Source organism: Anomaloglossus baeobatrachus, chromosome 8, assembly GCF_048569485.1.
Source record: "Anomaloglossus baeobatrachus isolate aAnoBae1 chromosome 8, aAnoBae1.hap1, whole genome shotgun sequence".
NCBI classification, from domain to species: Eukaryota; Metazoa; Chordata; class Amphibia; order Anura; family Aromobatidae; genus Anomaloglossus; species Anomaloglossus baeobatrachus.
The window spans coordinates 240,922,752-240,938,228 of NC_134360.1; the positions used below are offsets into that span (position 1 = coordinate 240,922,752).

General features: G+C 45.7%; 1 long non-coding RNA gene across 3 annotated transcripts in view; it reads right to left on the reverse strand.

Annotated features, from left to right (window-relative positions):
* Positions 1 to 15,477, reverse strand: part of LOC142248955 (uncharacterized) — a 447,867-nt gene that overhangs the window by 157,033 nt on the left and 275,357 nt on the right. For all 3 annotated transcript variants that reach the window (XR_012724968.1, XR_012724967.1, XR_012724966.1), the window contains one exon: positions 11,211 to 11,344. This is a non-coding gene — a long non-coding RNA (uncharacterized LOC142248955). The remainder of the gene's footprint in view (positions 1 to 11,210; positions 11,345 to 15,477) is intronic.

Below are 15,477 nucleotides of genomic sequence, written 5' to 3' on the forward strand. Positions count from 1 at the left end.
GGGCGCCCGCACAGACAGGCGGCAGGGGGGCGCCCGCACAGACAGGCGACCGGCCGACCGCACAGACAGGCGGCCGGCCGCACGCACAGAGAGGCGGCCGGCCGCACGCACAGAGAGGCGGCCGGCCGACCGCACAGACGGGCGGCCGGCCGCACTCACAGACGGGCGGCCGGCCGACCGCACAGACAGGCGGCAGGGGGGGCGCCCGCACAGACAGGCGGCAGGGGGGGCGCCCGCACAGACAGGCGGCAGGGGGGCGCCCGCACAGACAGGCGGCCAGCCGGCCGCACAGACAGGCGGCCGGCCGTCCGCACAGACAGGCGGCCGGCCGTCCGCACAGACAGGCGGCCGGCCGCACGCACAGAGAGGCGGCCGGCCGCACGCACAGAGAGGCGGCCGGCCGCACGCACAGAGAGGCGGCCGGCCGACCGCACAGACAGGCGGCCGGCCGACCGCCCAGACAGGCGGCCGGCCGCACGCACAGAGAGGCGGCCGGCCGACCGCACAGACAGGCGGCCGGCCGACCGCACAGAGAGGCTCCGGCCGGGAGGGGAGGGGAATCAGCGCTGGGGAGATTCTACATACTTTAGGCTTAGCAGCAGCACAGAGCAGTTTCGGGCAGCGCGCTCCTCTCTGTGTTATGCCACGTCACGTGTTAGGATGGTAGGAGGGAAAAGCAGGGAGGCGGGGAGAGAGTCGGTGGGCGGAGCCCAGGAGACGGCCGTCCCGCCCGTGGCAACGGGACAAACAATGTAAAGCGTGATAGTCCCGCTGTATCCGGGACGGTTGGGAGGTATGCAACAACCACCACCCCAGGAACTGCAACAACACAAAGTGTTGCTCCAACTCTATCAAATCAGTCACTAGGTAATGATATCATTAACACAGGTAAATAGCACTGCTAATTATATATATATATATATATATATATATATATATATATATATATGGTACCAATAAAAATGTCACTTTGTCCTCCAAAGAATGCGGCCCCCCCAAATTATTTCTTTTCCTCTGTGCGGCCCATACACCCAGCCGAGTTTGAGATCCCTGGTGTAGTATTTGTTGTAATAGCTGTGACGACAGACATTCCACTCACCCCAGCTAGGAGTTCCTGTGTGTTAAAGATTAACTGTTACCAGTATAACTTCCTCTGTTCATTTGCAAAACGTTTAATTCCTGTCTGTCAATAAGGCTATGTGCGCTCTGCACCGCACCGAAAAGGTGCGCTTCAGAGCGCAGCTGAAAAGCTCCGTTCTGAAACGCATGGTGCCGGCAGAGAACGTGCGCTCTGCCTGCAGCTCCTGCCGTAGACAGGGCAGGGGCTGCCAGCAAAGCGCACGGAAGAAGTGACATGTCACTTCTTAGAACGCGCGCTTCGGGCAGCAGCCGAAGCGCTGCGCTCTAAGATGTCACGTGCTCACGGCCCCTGCACAATCTCCATAGATTATGCAGAGGACGCAGGACGCATGCAGTTACACTGCGCTACAAAGCGCAGCGTAACTGCATGTAATTACGCAACATGTGCACATAGCCTAAATCTATCCTTGGATCTGCAATCTCAACTGAAATACCATATTTGAATCTTGCACAAGAGGCTACATCCGTGTACATGAGATTTCTGGACTCTCATAGGTTTTGCTGGTACTGTAATAAGCAGTTATTGATTTGCATAAAACCAATGAAAAAACATGCAAAAAATGCACTGTGTGAACATAGCATTACAGACACAAAAAAGCCAGATGTCACATAATGAAGCTTACATAAAAATGAGAACGTTCTGGCTGCTACAACTATGAATGAATGAATGAATGAATGAATGAATGAAGAAAAAATAAATATATTCTGTTTTTCTATTGTATCAAATACTTATTTCATTGCAAAAAAATGCAAATTATTTAAAAATCCTACAATGTGATTTTCTGGATTTTTCTTTATTCTATCTGTCACAGTTCAAGTTACCTACGATAAAAATTACAGACCTCTCCATTCTTTGTAGGTGGGAAAAGTTGCAAAATTGGCAGAGAATCAAATACTTATTTTCCCCACTGTATAAATATTTGGAATTTAGCATTGTTTGACCAGCAGGGGGCAGAACTTGTATTTCACATACAATATTACACCTTGGTTTAAGTGACTGAGTCAACGTGCTGCTGGGTGTGACTTCTGCCCTGCAGCGCGGATCCTTTCTCATCTTTATTAGCAAAAATCACAATATAAACAACCAATAAATATTTATGTTACAAGCAAATAAAATACACAATCATATAGAGAACATCCTATTATTATTATAGATTTTGTAAGAAATCCCAAGACTATTACTATTCCATATGTCATGGTCACTTACAGTACATAGCACTGCTCCCCATCATACTATAATAGGGGGCTGTGAGGTCTGAGGTGGACCATCATATAATATAGGGCACTGTGAGGGTGGAACATTACAGTATATAGGGGCTATGATGAGGACTATCATACTATACAGGGGGTGTCACGTGGACCACCATACTATATAGGAGCTGTGAGGTGGACTATCATATATGAGGGGCTGTGAGGTAAACCATCATAGTTTGTAGGGGCTGTGAGGAGGACCATCATAGTTTGTATGGTCTTTGAGGAGGACCATCATACTATATAGGGGCTGTGACGTAGACCTTCATATTATATAGGGCCTGTGAGGTGGACCATCATACTATATAGGAGCTGTGAGGTGGACAAACATATATGAGGGGTTGTGAGGTAAACCATCATAGTTTGTATGGTCTTTGAGGAGGACCATCATACTATATAGGGGCTGTGACGTGGACCTTCATATTATATAGGGCCTGTGAGGTGGACCATCATACTATATAGGGGCTGTAAGGTGGACAATCATATATGAGGGGCTGTGAGGTAAAGCATCATAGTATATAGGGGCTGTGAGGAGGACCATCATATAAGAGGGGTTGTGAGGTAAAGCATTATAGTATACAGGGGCTGTGAGGTGGACCATCATAGTATATAGGTGCTATGAGGGGGACCATCATACTATATAGGGGCTGTGAGGAGGACCATCATACTATATAGGGGCTGTGAAGTGAACCATCATATTATATAGGGGCTGGCTGTGAGGTGGTCCATCATAATATATAGGGGCTGTGAGGTTGACCATCATATATAGGGGCTGTGAAGTGAACCATCATAGTATATAAGGGCTGTTGGGGGAACCATTATACTATATAGGGGCTGTGAGGTGGACCATCATGCTTTATAAGGGGCTTTCACATGGACAATCATACTATATAGGGGCCTATAGGAGGACTTTCATACTGTGTTGAGGCTATGGGGGTTCCTCATAGTATGTGGGGGATCTATCATACTGTGTGGCTGTGGGACGACCATTATACTGTGTTGCTTGGTCGTGATGGACATTATACTCTGTGGGGTGGCTGTGGTGGAAATCATACTGTATGCGGGCTGTGGGGTTATACTGATAGGGGGCTTTGGTGGACAACATACTTTATATAGGGTCTGTGGTGGACATCCTACTATGTGGGGGTCTGTGGTACACCTCATACTGTATATTAGCGGCTGTGGTGAATACTGCATTAGGGGCTGAGGTGACAATCTTACTGTGTTTGGTGCAGTGGGGCATCGTACGTTGTGTAGGATTTGTGGGACAATCATTCTGTGTGGGTTGTCATACCATATGGGGGCATAATACTTTAAGTGAGTCATGAAAGGGATATCAGAATGAGTGATATCACTTAGGGACAAAATAGCTGCATAAGTGCCGCAATACATATCCATACATATCCTTCTTTGTTTTTTTAAAAAATTTGGAGATATTTCTTTGACTGTGACATGGAAGGCCTTCAATGGGGCGCCTGTTATTTCTAGGTACTCCCTGCTCAGCAACTTTATTACAATAAACACTGAGAGTCACTATTTGCGTACGGTTCCACTTGCGTATGACTCATGCGTGTCTCACATCGGTATCACACGGCACGACCACACACTCTCCTGACAGGAACGGGTCGGCTGCATGTATTTCCATGCAGCTGAGGCGCTCGTGTCCGGAGAGTGTGCGGCCGTGCCAGGTGATACCGATGAGAGATTCGTATGAGTTATACGCAAGTGGAACTCCGGCCTTATAAAGAGGCACAATGGGGGATCATTATCATTATAGGGGAAGCAATGAGGCATTATAATAATAATAATAATATGGTGATGATGATGATGATGATGAAGAAAAAGAAGAAGAAGGCACAGGGGATGTTTTCATTATTTTAAGTAGTTTCGGGGTCCTTATTATAAGGTGTCAAGGTGTATTATTATTAAAGCAGGCACAGGGGACTTATTATAACACAGCACAACTTGTGGGTTGTGTAGAGGTGGTGGAATGTCAGGAGGGTCCTAGAAGAGCAGTAAATTAAAAATGTCTGCGTGTTACATTTTACAGGGATGAGTTAGGCTGCTTTCACACTACGTGTTTTTAACATGCGTCCTGAACGTTTTTTTTGCTGCAAAAGCGGATCCTGTTTTTCCAAAGAGAAACGCATGCAAACGCATGAGAGAGAAAGAAAGAGAGAGAAAGATAGAGAAAGTGGGAGAGAGAGAAAGAGAGAGAAGTGAGAGAGAGAGAGAGAGACATAACCGCACGCACACACACCGACACTGCCGCACCCATCATCATGGCACACAATCAGGCACTAACGCACCCCTCATCACCGCACACACAGGCATTACCACACCCGTCGTTACCGCACACACGCAGGCACTACCACTCCCATTATCATCGCACACACCGGCACTACCTGAGTGATGTCACCGCTGACAGTGCGACTCACTTCAGTTGCTTCATGGAGCTCACAGGGAGCGGCAGTGTTCTACTGCCACTCCTGTCATGTTCATGTAGCAGAGCTGCATGCGTCGTGGGACCTCGTGTGGATTACGCCGGACCTGGAGGGGTATTTGGGAATTTTAATAAAGTGGTGAAAGAGAGTGGGGTTTTTTTGTCTTTTATTTCAAATAAAGGATTTTTTTATTTTTTTGGGTGTATGTGTTTATTTACTTTCACTTACAGGTTAATCATTGGGGGTGTCTCATAGACGTCTGACATGATTAACCTAGGACTTAGTGGCAGCTATGGGCTGCCATTAACTCCTTATTACCCCGATTGCCACCGCACCAGGGCAATTCGGGATGAGACGGGTAGAGTCCCGAGACTGTCACAACTAATGGATGCGACAATTCCGAGCAGCTGCTGGCTGATATTTTTTGGCTGGTGGGCTCCCCATAACGTGGGGCTCCCCATCCTGAGAATACCAGCCTTCAGCCGTGTGGCTTTACTTTGGCTGGTATGAAAATTAGGTGGAACCACACGCCGTTATTTTTAAGTATTTATTTATTGTACTGCACCAGATAGACCCGCCCATCAGCGGCTGTGATTGGTTGCAGTGAGACAGCTGTCACTCAGCGTGGAGGTGTGTCTGACTGCAACCAACCATACGCAACGATGGGCGGGTGAAGCAGCGAATACGAGATGGAATTATGAGCGGCTGGCATTTTCAAAAGAGAAGCCACCAGAGCAGTGTGACAGCCGTGCAGTGCCACGCCCGTGATCGGTGAGTATGAGAGAGGGGGTGAGACGGAAAGACCAACCAACAGAGAGAGATAGAGACCGACAGAGAGAGATCGAGAGAGAGAGATAGACCGACAGAGAGGGAGAGACCAACAGAGAGAGATAGAGACGGAGAGAGAGAGCCCGACCGACAGAGACAGAGAGACAGAGAGAGACTCTGTGATCACGCCAGGCTGGTTTGCGCCCAAGAGGATCCTGTCTATCAGCATGCCAGCGTTCACATGTATTTTTGTGCAGTATAGTCAGGATCCAGTGACAAACAGTATTTTGACGCAGCTCAAAAATGCTACAAGTAGCGTTTTTGAAAAATGTTACAATACTGCAAGTCGCTGGATCCTCACTATACCGCACGCAAATGCATGTCAACGCGTGTCCATTGCAAATGCTTTGGAATTACAACGTATTTGCACTGGGTCAGCTCTGGCTGCAAAAAAACGTTCAGGACGCTTGTTAAAAAAACGTAGTGTGAAAGCAGCCTTATGGATGGAAGAAGAGGTCATGGCGAAAGGTAAAAGGAAAATGAATGACAATAATCAGTGAGAACATTACTGGTGAGAACCTGCATTGTACATTGTCTGCAGAGCACTATGATATTACCATAATATGGTCACTGTATGGTGGTAATATCAGTCGTAGTACAGTGGTCTTGGTTAAAGGGGTTGAAGTTAAAGTCTGCAGTGACTCTGTGACTGCAGAGATCTGACTCCTCACATGCTAGTGTGCTGTGAGGATTCTCCGATGCCAGCACTGGGAATTGGTGACAATGTGACCACAAGTACGGTATATGATTTGTATATATGCGGTCACATGCTGACTAGACGTGCACGGCCTCACACAATACAAGTGAATTTAGCAAAACTGAGTACGTTTAGTAAAAATGTGGCCAGAGATGTGGAAAAGCATGTTTGTGGTAAAATCACTGCGCACTGTGAGGATTCAGAAGTCTGAGGTCAGATACACTTTATCCTCAAGCCCTATAACGATCAGTATGGTGGTATATCACTATGGTATATAGTGGTAATGTTCAGTTATGGTTTGTCGGTATTTGTCTGTTATCTTGCAATATCATTATTGTAGTATTATTATTATTCAATCTTATATCGCGGTATTATTGAGATTATTAGGAATGTTGCTCTTGTAGTAAGTCGTGATTTCCTCCAGGCAGGGTGATATTAGTAATGGATGTCCCTATCTGGGGCTCGGGGGCAGGGAAAGCATTGGTCTCTGTGCATCCAAATACCATAGGTAAATTTCAGACTCAGTCCGACCCTGGTCAACACGGCACTCCCATGAATGCCAGCCGCTCATAGGAGACCATGATTTTTGCTTTCTACAGAAATACTGTGTAAAAATACCAATAAAAAGTAATTTTTCCCCATTCTTAGCCTGATAGATTTACTAATGACCATGAAACTGAAGTAAATGATGGAGCCTGCGCCTCCTCACAGCTGTTGTTTCCCACAAGATACACAAGATGGGGCTGCTTCCCAGTCTCCTCATATTTTCTAATCTTGCTTTTATACTATACACAAGAATTGCCCTCAGCACCTCTGGCTACTAAATGGAAACAATAAGTCACGTTCATTTTTTTTAGCATCAAAATTATATTATATACCATAAATGTTGTCACAAAAAAGACTACCTGTGTGTGGTGGACGCCTCACTGACCAGCACTGACTGGATCCCCCACAGCAACCAGGGATTAGCTTTCATCTCTGCTGAGGTAAAGTGAAAGCTGTGCTGTGATTGGTCGCTATGGGCAACGAGGCCTGGTTCTCTTACAGCCTGAACACAAGCCTGTCCTCTCTGACTGCTCTCTATGAGGCTACTTTCACACATCCGGCTTGAGCTCTGCGGCTCAATCCGGCTGTGCAAGCTATGCAACGGATGCGGTGAAAACACCGCATCTTTTGCATAAGTTTTTCCTTTGCGGCCAGTCCGGTTTTTGCCGCTTGCGGCATGCTACTGAGCATGCGCAGTGGCAAAAACCGCGTGCGGCGGCCGGATGCGGTTATTGCCGCATCGCGCCGCATCCAGCCGCCATAGGCATGCATTGAAAAATGCGCCGCATCGGCCGAATGCGGCGCGATGCGTTTTTTTTTTGCCGCACGAAAAAACGTGCCAGGCAACGTTCCATCCGGCCGCCGCATCGGCTAAATCTGCCGCATGCGGCAAAAACCGGACGGAACGCAAGGCCATGCGGCACAATGCGGCACTAATTAAAGTCTATGCAGGAAAATCGCAACCGGCAGCAAAAAAAAAACGGTTGCGATTTTCCTGCAAAGTGCCGGATTGTGCCGCTTAGCAAAAACCGGAGGTGTGAAAGCAGCCTAAGTCCACAATGCAGCAGAGCACTGCGGACATATGGCTGAACATGATATAGAACATACTTATATGGCCCTAGCACTATGTTTGCATAAATGAGTACACCCTCTTTGAAAAGTATGACTTTAATAAATATCTCACTGAATACAGGAACAATCTGTAAAATTTTGACAAGTCTGTGTGTCATACACTTTTTTTTAACCCATAACATAAATGTAGTAAGGGTAATAATCAGAGTTGAGCGAGTACCTAAATATTTGTTCGTACTCACTATACTCATAACGAGTACTGTCTAATACTCACGTACTCATTTCAAATAGCGTGTGCAATGCAAGTCAACGGGGAAAAACTCGCAAAGTAACGAGTAACCTGAATGCCGTACTATTCGTCTGAGTAGCAAAAAGTGCAGCATTCGGGTTACTAGTTACTTTGCGAGTTTTCCCCATTGACTTGCATTGCACACGCTATTCGGATTAATTCATTTTATATTCTGATTGGGCATTTCTGAACGCGGCGATACCAAATATGTGTATTTAAAAAAAAAAAATGTAACGGTTTTATTTTCAATGGGCCGAATGGGGGTGATTTGAACTTTTTTATTTTTTTATGTGTTCATAATTTTTTTTACATTTTTTATTTATTTTACTAGTCCCCCTAGGGGACTTTACGAATCAGCAGTCTGATGGCTTGTGCATTTCTGTTGATCAAAGTTGCACAGCTGTGATGAGCAGAAATGCAGCGTTCCTGTGAGAATAGGCACTTTGCCCGACTCTCACATGAAATACATTGAATTACATGACCCCAAGCTACCATGGCAACCACTAGCTCCTCATAATCACGTCATGGGGCCTTCTGCTGCGACTATTTAAATGGCGCTGTCACATTTTGACAGTGCAATCTAAGTGGCATCTAATAGCCCCACGTCTGCTGTTCAAATCAGCAGACGTGCAGGGATCACCGCCAGCTCACCACAGTAGCCGGCGGTGATTACCGCGACATGACCAATGATGTACCAGTATGTTGTTGGTCGTGAAGGGGTTAATAATATAACTTACAAATTCTCAAGTTTTACTCAGATTAGTTGATGCAAAAATGACTACACCCTACATAATAAACTACTACATCTAATATTTTATACGACCTTCATGATTTTGATGGACGGCACCAAGTCTTTCACTAGGCCTTGAATGAAAAAGTTGACGACATTTTGCACCATCAATCTTTCAGAGCCTGAACGGTGAATGGAGAGTGATGACAACTTGTCTCTTCAGAATCCCCCATAGGTGTCCGGTTGGGTTCAGATTAGGAGACGCTTTCACCCCGTTCTTCTTAAGAAATGCATCAGATGTGTGTTTTGGGTCATTGCCTTGTTGGAAACATGTTTGTCTACCAAGGGCCTGGAATGATGGCATCTTCTGTGAATTTGTGATACCATCAATGATATGTAGCTCCCCAACACCAGCAGGGCTCATGCACATAATGACATCGGCACTACAGGTCTCTCTGTAGGCACCATGCAGTTTTCTAAATTAATTTTTCTAAATACATGGCTTCTATAGTGAAGTATGGTGATGGCAGTATCTGAGAGTGGACTGATAGAAACAAGAACTTGGGTTTAAAATGTGATGTACACCTAGACAGAAAGATGATGGAGTCCATTATCGTCCGTGGGGACAGACGGACTCTGCTGTGTGTTTGACAAATCAACCCAAGCTGCTTTCCATTGTTCTGCTCCTATAACGGACAGGAGAACAAAACGATTTAGCAGTAATGTGAACACAGCCTTTAAATGTTTGTCCTTCCCTTTCTGAACCTTTTTAATGTGACCAGGTTAGAATTAATTGGTAAATGGGTGAGTTGTGGGGTAGTTAAGGGCTAAAATATTGCCAGGGCACGCGGAGCGTGCTTCATGTTCTTTCACTCTTCTATTCTTCAAAAGTTGGGAGGTATGTATACAATCCTCTGTGACAGTTTTCTAGTGGTAAGAGTTTATAGCTCCTTGTTCGAGCACAGACTTGGGGAAAATATAGCCTGCAAGACACATGCGGCTCTTTGGCTGTTTCAGTGTGGACCAAAAAATCCAAAGGACTGGATACAGAGGTGTCACTGACCACGTGCCTACCCTTTGCTCAGCTTGTCACTTTCACTGGTATCTGCATCCTCAGGACGCAGATACCGCTGAATACAATGATGGAACTGGAAGCCTCTGGCTCAAAGATTGCTACAGTGAAGCATAGTGGTGGCTCAGTGATACCTACAGTGAAACACGACAGAGCTTGTTGAAGCGCTGAGACTGCTTTACTTCTTCAGGCACTTAAACCTTTACAGGCCAGCCTTCATATTTCTCCAAGATGGGTACTACTGCTTGAACGGAATGTGAAGGCTCCAGGTTATTAGCTAATGCTGATTAACTGCAATGTTCACCATACCATCTTCAGATGTTGATGCCCTAAAGGGTGCTTTACACGCCGCGACATCGCTAGCGATAGCTAGCGATGTTATGCACACTAGCACCCGCCCACGTCGCTGTTTCGTCATGGGGGTGATCGCTGCCGTAACGAACAATATTGCTATGGCAGCGTCACATGCACATACCTGCTTAGCGACGTCGCTGGAGACACCAAACAATCTCTCCTTTAAGGGGGAGGTTCATTCGGCGTCACAGCGGCATCACTAAGCGGCTGCCCAATAGCAGAGGAGGGGCGGAGATGAGCAGCTGGAATATGCCGCCCACCTCCTTTCTTCCTCATTGCCGGTGGACACAGGCAAGGAGATGTTCGTCGTTCCTGCGGTGTCACACATAGCGATGTGTGATGCCGCAGGATCGACGAACAACCAGCGGCATGCACCACCAACGATATTATGATAAGGAGCGACGTGTCACCGATCAACGATTTTTGACGTTTTTGCGATCGTTGATCATCACTCCTTTTAGTCACACACAACAATATCGCTAACGGCGCCGGATGTGCGTCACGAACACCGTGACCCCGACGATATATCGTTAGCGATATCGTTGGGTGTAAAGTACCCTTAAAACCGGCGTAATGAATGCGTGCCTTTTGATGAGCTAAAAGCCCAGTTAAACAACCCCCAACTATTATTAGATGAGGATAAATTTACAGGTTTCGGAGCATGTTCACATTTGACTTATTCCAAACAAAGACAGAGATGAGGCTGACTCTGAATAGAAGCCTTTAAAGAGGGGGTAGTTTGAGATTGAAAAACATGCTGGTTTATTCCAGAAATGTACCATACCTACCCACAGGTTGGGTCTGTTAAGAAATTAGTAGTGCAATTGTTTTTATTCCTGGACAATCTTTTTCACCTTCTGGATTAACATTCACGAGCTGAGGCTCGGTGCTCATATGTGATGACCAGAAACTTTTTGGAAACCTGAAAGAGAAATTTCAGATGACCTAAGACAGTCTGGTTATAGAAAACTATGTTCACAATAAATCCTCCTTATGACGTTGTAATTGAGTTTTAGCGACTTGTGTAAGTGATTTCATTAAAGTAATTTCCATATTATTAATGGCTCTAATCATTCCAGGCATCGCTTAGATGTTTTAGTAATAGGCGTCTTTTACTTATTGATTATATTAACTTCAAATGACTTGATAGAGCAAAGTAAGTAAGAAAAGTGTTCTGACCAAAGAACATGCCGCACCCTCGCTGTATTATATTCTATAGTACAGCAATTATCATAGAATGCATTTACCAGGAACACATATTTTACCAACTACACTACAACATTACAAAACTGTGTAAAAAGTCTAGTAGTGTATCCTGATTTTGGCACAATCATGGCTATTTCCAATATAGTTTTAGGAACTACAACTGCATAAACAAATTAGTTACGGTACTTTATAAGTTCACTATCATATTTTCTACTTGACTCACTGTGTATATAAATGACGTATACTCTACTGATCCTGAGTTACATCCTGTATTATACTCCAGAGCTGCACTCACTATTCTGCTGGTGCAGTCACTGTGTATATACATTACATTACTTATCCTGTACTGATCCTGAGTTACATCCTGTATTATACTGCAGAGCTGCACAAACTATTCTGCTGGTGCAGTCACTGTGTACATACATTGCATTACTTATCCTGTGCTAATCCTGAGTTACCTCCTGTATTATACTCCAGAGCTGCACTCACTATTCTGCTGGTGGAGTCACAGTGCACATACATTACATTACTTATCCAGATACATCTTGTGTTATACTCCAGAGCTGAACTTACTATTCTGCTTGTGTAGTCACTATGCGCATACATCAATACACCTGTGGAATATAATACAGGCTGTCACTCAGGATCAGTACAGGATACAATGTTTCCCCACCCACCCTCTCTGCTGGGGTCTATGATTAGCTGTAGTTAGTCTGCCGGTGTGTTGTTGTATCTGATTGGCTGCCCTCACAGAGGCTGTCTGGGTCTCCGAATAGAGTGTAAAAATAAATAAATAAGAAAAATGTCACATGGTCCCCCATATATTGACACCCAGCAGAGATAAACCATTGCACGAGTTAAAAGCCTCCAGATGTCCAGTTGAGAACTCAAGGACCATTCAATTTTTCCTTAAAGTTACCAGGTTGACAGTTGCCACAAGAACCCACAACTGTGAGCTCCGGTAACCTAAAGGTTACCGGAACTCACAGCCACCAAGTCACTTGGCAGCTGTGAGGATCAGAAACCTTAAGAAAGCCTTTAAGTCTCTTGGAGTTCCCAGCTATTCGGACACCTGGAGGCTGTTAACTTTGGTAACAGATCAGTTTCCAGATGTTCTAGCAGCTGAGAACTCAAGGAATGTTAAAGGCTCCCTTAAAGTTACCGGGTTCACAGATGCTGCAAGACCAAGTGGCTGTGAGCTCCGGTAACTTAAAGTTACCAGCTCACAGCCACTCATGCTCCCGGCAGCTGTGAGGCCTGGAAACCTTAAAGGAGCCTTTAAGTTTCTTGGAGTTCCCAGCTGTTGGGACATTTGTAGGCTGTGACCTCTGGTAGCTGCTGGAACATCTGGAAACTGATGTTATCAGAGTTCACAGCGTCCAGATGTCCCAGCAACTGGGAACGCAAGGAACATTAAAGGCTCTCTTTAAAGGCTCCCTTAAAGTAACCAGGTTAACAGCTGCCATGGGACCCAGTGGCTAAGAGCTCCAGTAACCTAAAGGTTACTGGAGCTTCCAGCCACTGGATCTCCTGGCAACTGTGAGGCCTGGAAACCTTAAAAGAGCCTTTAAAATAACCTTTAAGTTTCTTGGCGTTCCCAGTTGTTGGGACACCTGGAGACTGTGAACTCTGGTAAGAGATTACAGGCTCTAGATTTCCCAGCAGCTGGGTACTCAAAAAATGTTAAAGGCACTCTTAAAAGGTGTCTAAAAGTTATCGGGTTGACAGCTGCTGTGAGACCTGATGGCTTTTTTTTTTTTTTAATCCAATCAATTTTTTATTGTAGGAAGTTACATTACAAAAAAGAGAAATTCAGGTATCATTGGCAATAGTACACAAAGAGAACAACGCTTTAACATGTGGTAGTATCACCTTTGATTATGATTCACATTTCCTGTCACACCACCAACAATCATGTCTGATGCAAGTTGCAACTTTTTTTTTTTTAGGTTAATCAATACCCAATACGTATAGAGTCAACCTACCAATTTACTCTTTAATCCTCAAAACGAGGGTTCCAAACAACCAGAACCAGAGAGTAAGAAAGGAAGATAAGAAAAGGGAGGGGAGAGAGAGGTGGGGGAGAGGGGGAGAACCATGGATGGTTGCAAGGAGGCAACCAGGGAGGGGGAGGGGGGAGAGAGGGAATTGGATGGCGTTTCGGGGTAGCCCGAGCAGTAACAACAACAGAGATTTAAACACCTTGAATATTGACATGTGGTATGGGTGAACTCCCTGCGTAACACTCTCTTTGACCCTAATTGACCCATTTTTAATTATCAACAGTTTGCCCTGGAAACAGATGCCTGACAGGGGATGCATATACAGAGTTTAGCCACGTGTCCCAAATCTGAAGTATTTTGTTTCTGGCGCGGATGGAGTGAGCCAGACAGAACTCGTATTGGCATTGGAGATTAATTCGGTTATATAGTTCAACTAATGTAGGCGTCTTTGGGGATTTCCAGTGCAAATTTATGCAGTATCTGGCAGCTACTAGAATGTGAACTAATAAACCCCTGGATTCCCAAGAGAACTCCTCTATACCCACGTTTAGCACTGCCAGACCTGGATTCGGATTAATAGGATTGCCTGTCAGCTCACCCATCAGGCCAAACACCTCCAACCAGAACGAGAAAACCTTGGGACAAGCCCACCAGCAGTGACCAAGAGTACCCCTTTGGAGGCAGCCCTTCCAACAATGTGGCGAATAATTTGGGAGGAACTGTGCTAAGTTGGCTGGGGACCGATACCATCGCAGGTGTACTTTTTTCAGTTGCTCCAGATGATTTATACACTTGGAATATTTTGGGATATTTGCTGATGCCGAGTGCCAGTTTGAAGGAGAGGTAGAGACACTCAACTCCACGTCCCATTTATTCATATAAGGAGATTTTTGCTCTTCGGGGGGGTTATTGAGCCATTTGTATATCGAGGAGATACCTTTGGATTTAATTATCTTTTTAAATACCAAAGCCTTTGTTGTAGGTAACAGAGGATTCGACTTTGAAGGAAATTTAGAGGCCAGAAAATGACTAATTTGGATGTGTTGATAGAAACAGCCCTTTAAAGAGGGGTGTTCCCGTACTATTTCATTAAAGGGGTTGTCAGGAACCACCGGGGGGGTCACTCAGAAATCCCCCGCGCTGGCTACCAGTACGTCACAATCGGGGGGTAACAAGTGGGGGTCACCCCTCCTTTATACCTCCCGACCGACAGACAGAGCACGTGACGCGCTCTCTAGCGCCCCTCTTATAGTCAGGCCAATTATGGAATTGCCCGACAATAAGCAGGGAGGCCGCTATACTACTTATGCCGATTATTGAAGGGTCCCCGGTGAGAGTAAGGTATATATTCCCCCGACCTCCGCGGGCGGAATATATAAAATCTCCCCGAATCTCACTGGCCTCCCCACAATAATCCTTGGCACAATTCGCTGCCACCAACCGATTTACGGTAACTATTAGCCGAACACTCAGACGTGGGATTCAAGATCGAGATAACAGAACAGCCCAAGATTAATTATATAATTTAATCAGCCTAAAGCACACTAGAACTACAATATATACAATAGGGAATCTACAGAATATACATATGTCAGAGTACAGTTACAATCAAAGCATGGGTTACAAACAGGCATACACAGTTCCAGCAGTTACCTTGTTGCGTCTGGCCACAGGGGGGCGCTGTAGACCAGGTTTCCAGGAACTCCCTCACAGGTCTTTCCCAACCAGGCCCCCGAGCAGAAGAACACTGGAAAATGGCCGAAGTAGGGTTATCAACCTGGGCAATCCAGGTCCCCTCCTACCTTAGTGACCTCACAGGGAAGCACTGCCACTCCCCCTGCATGGA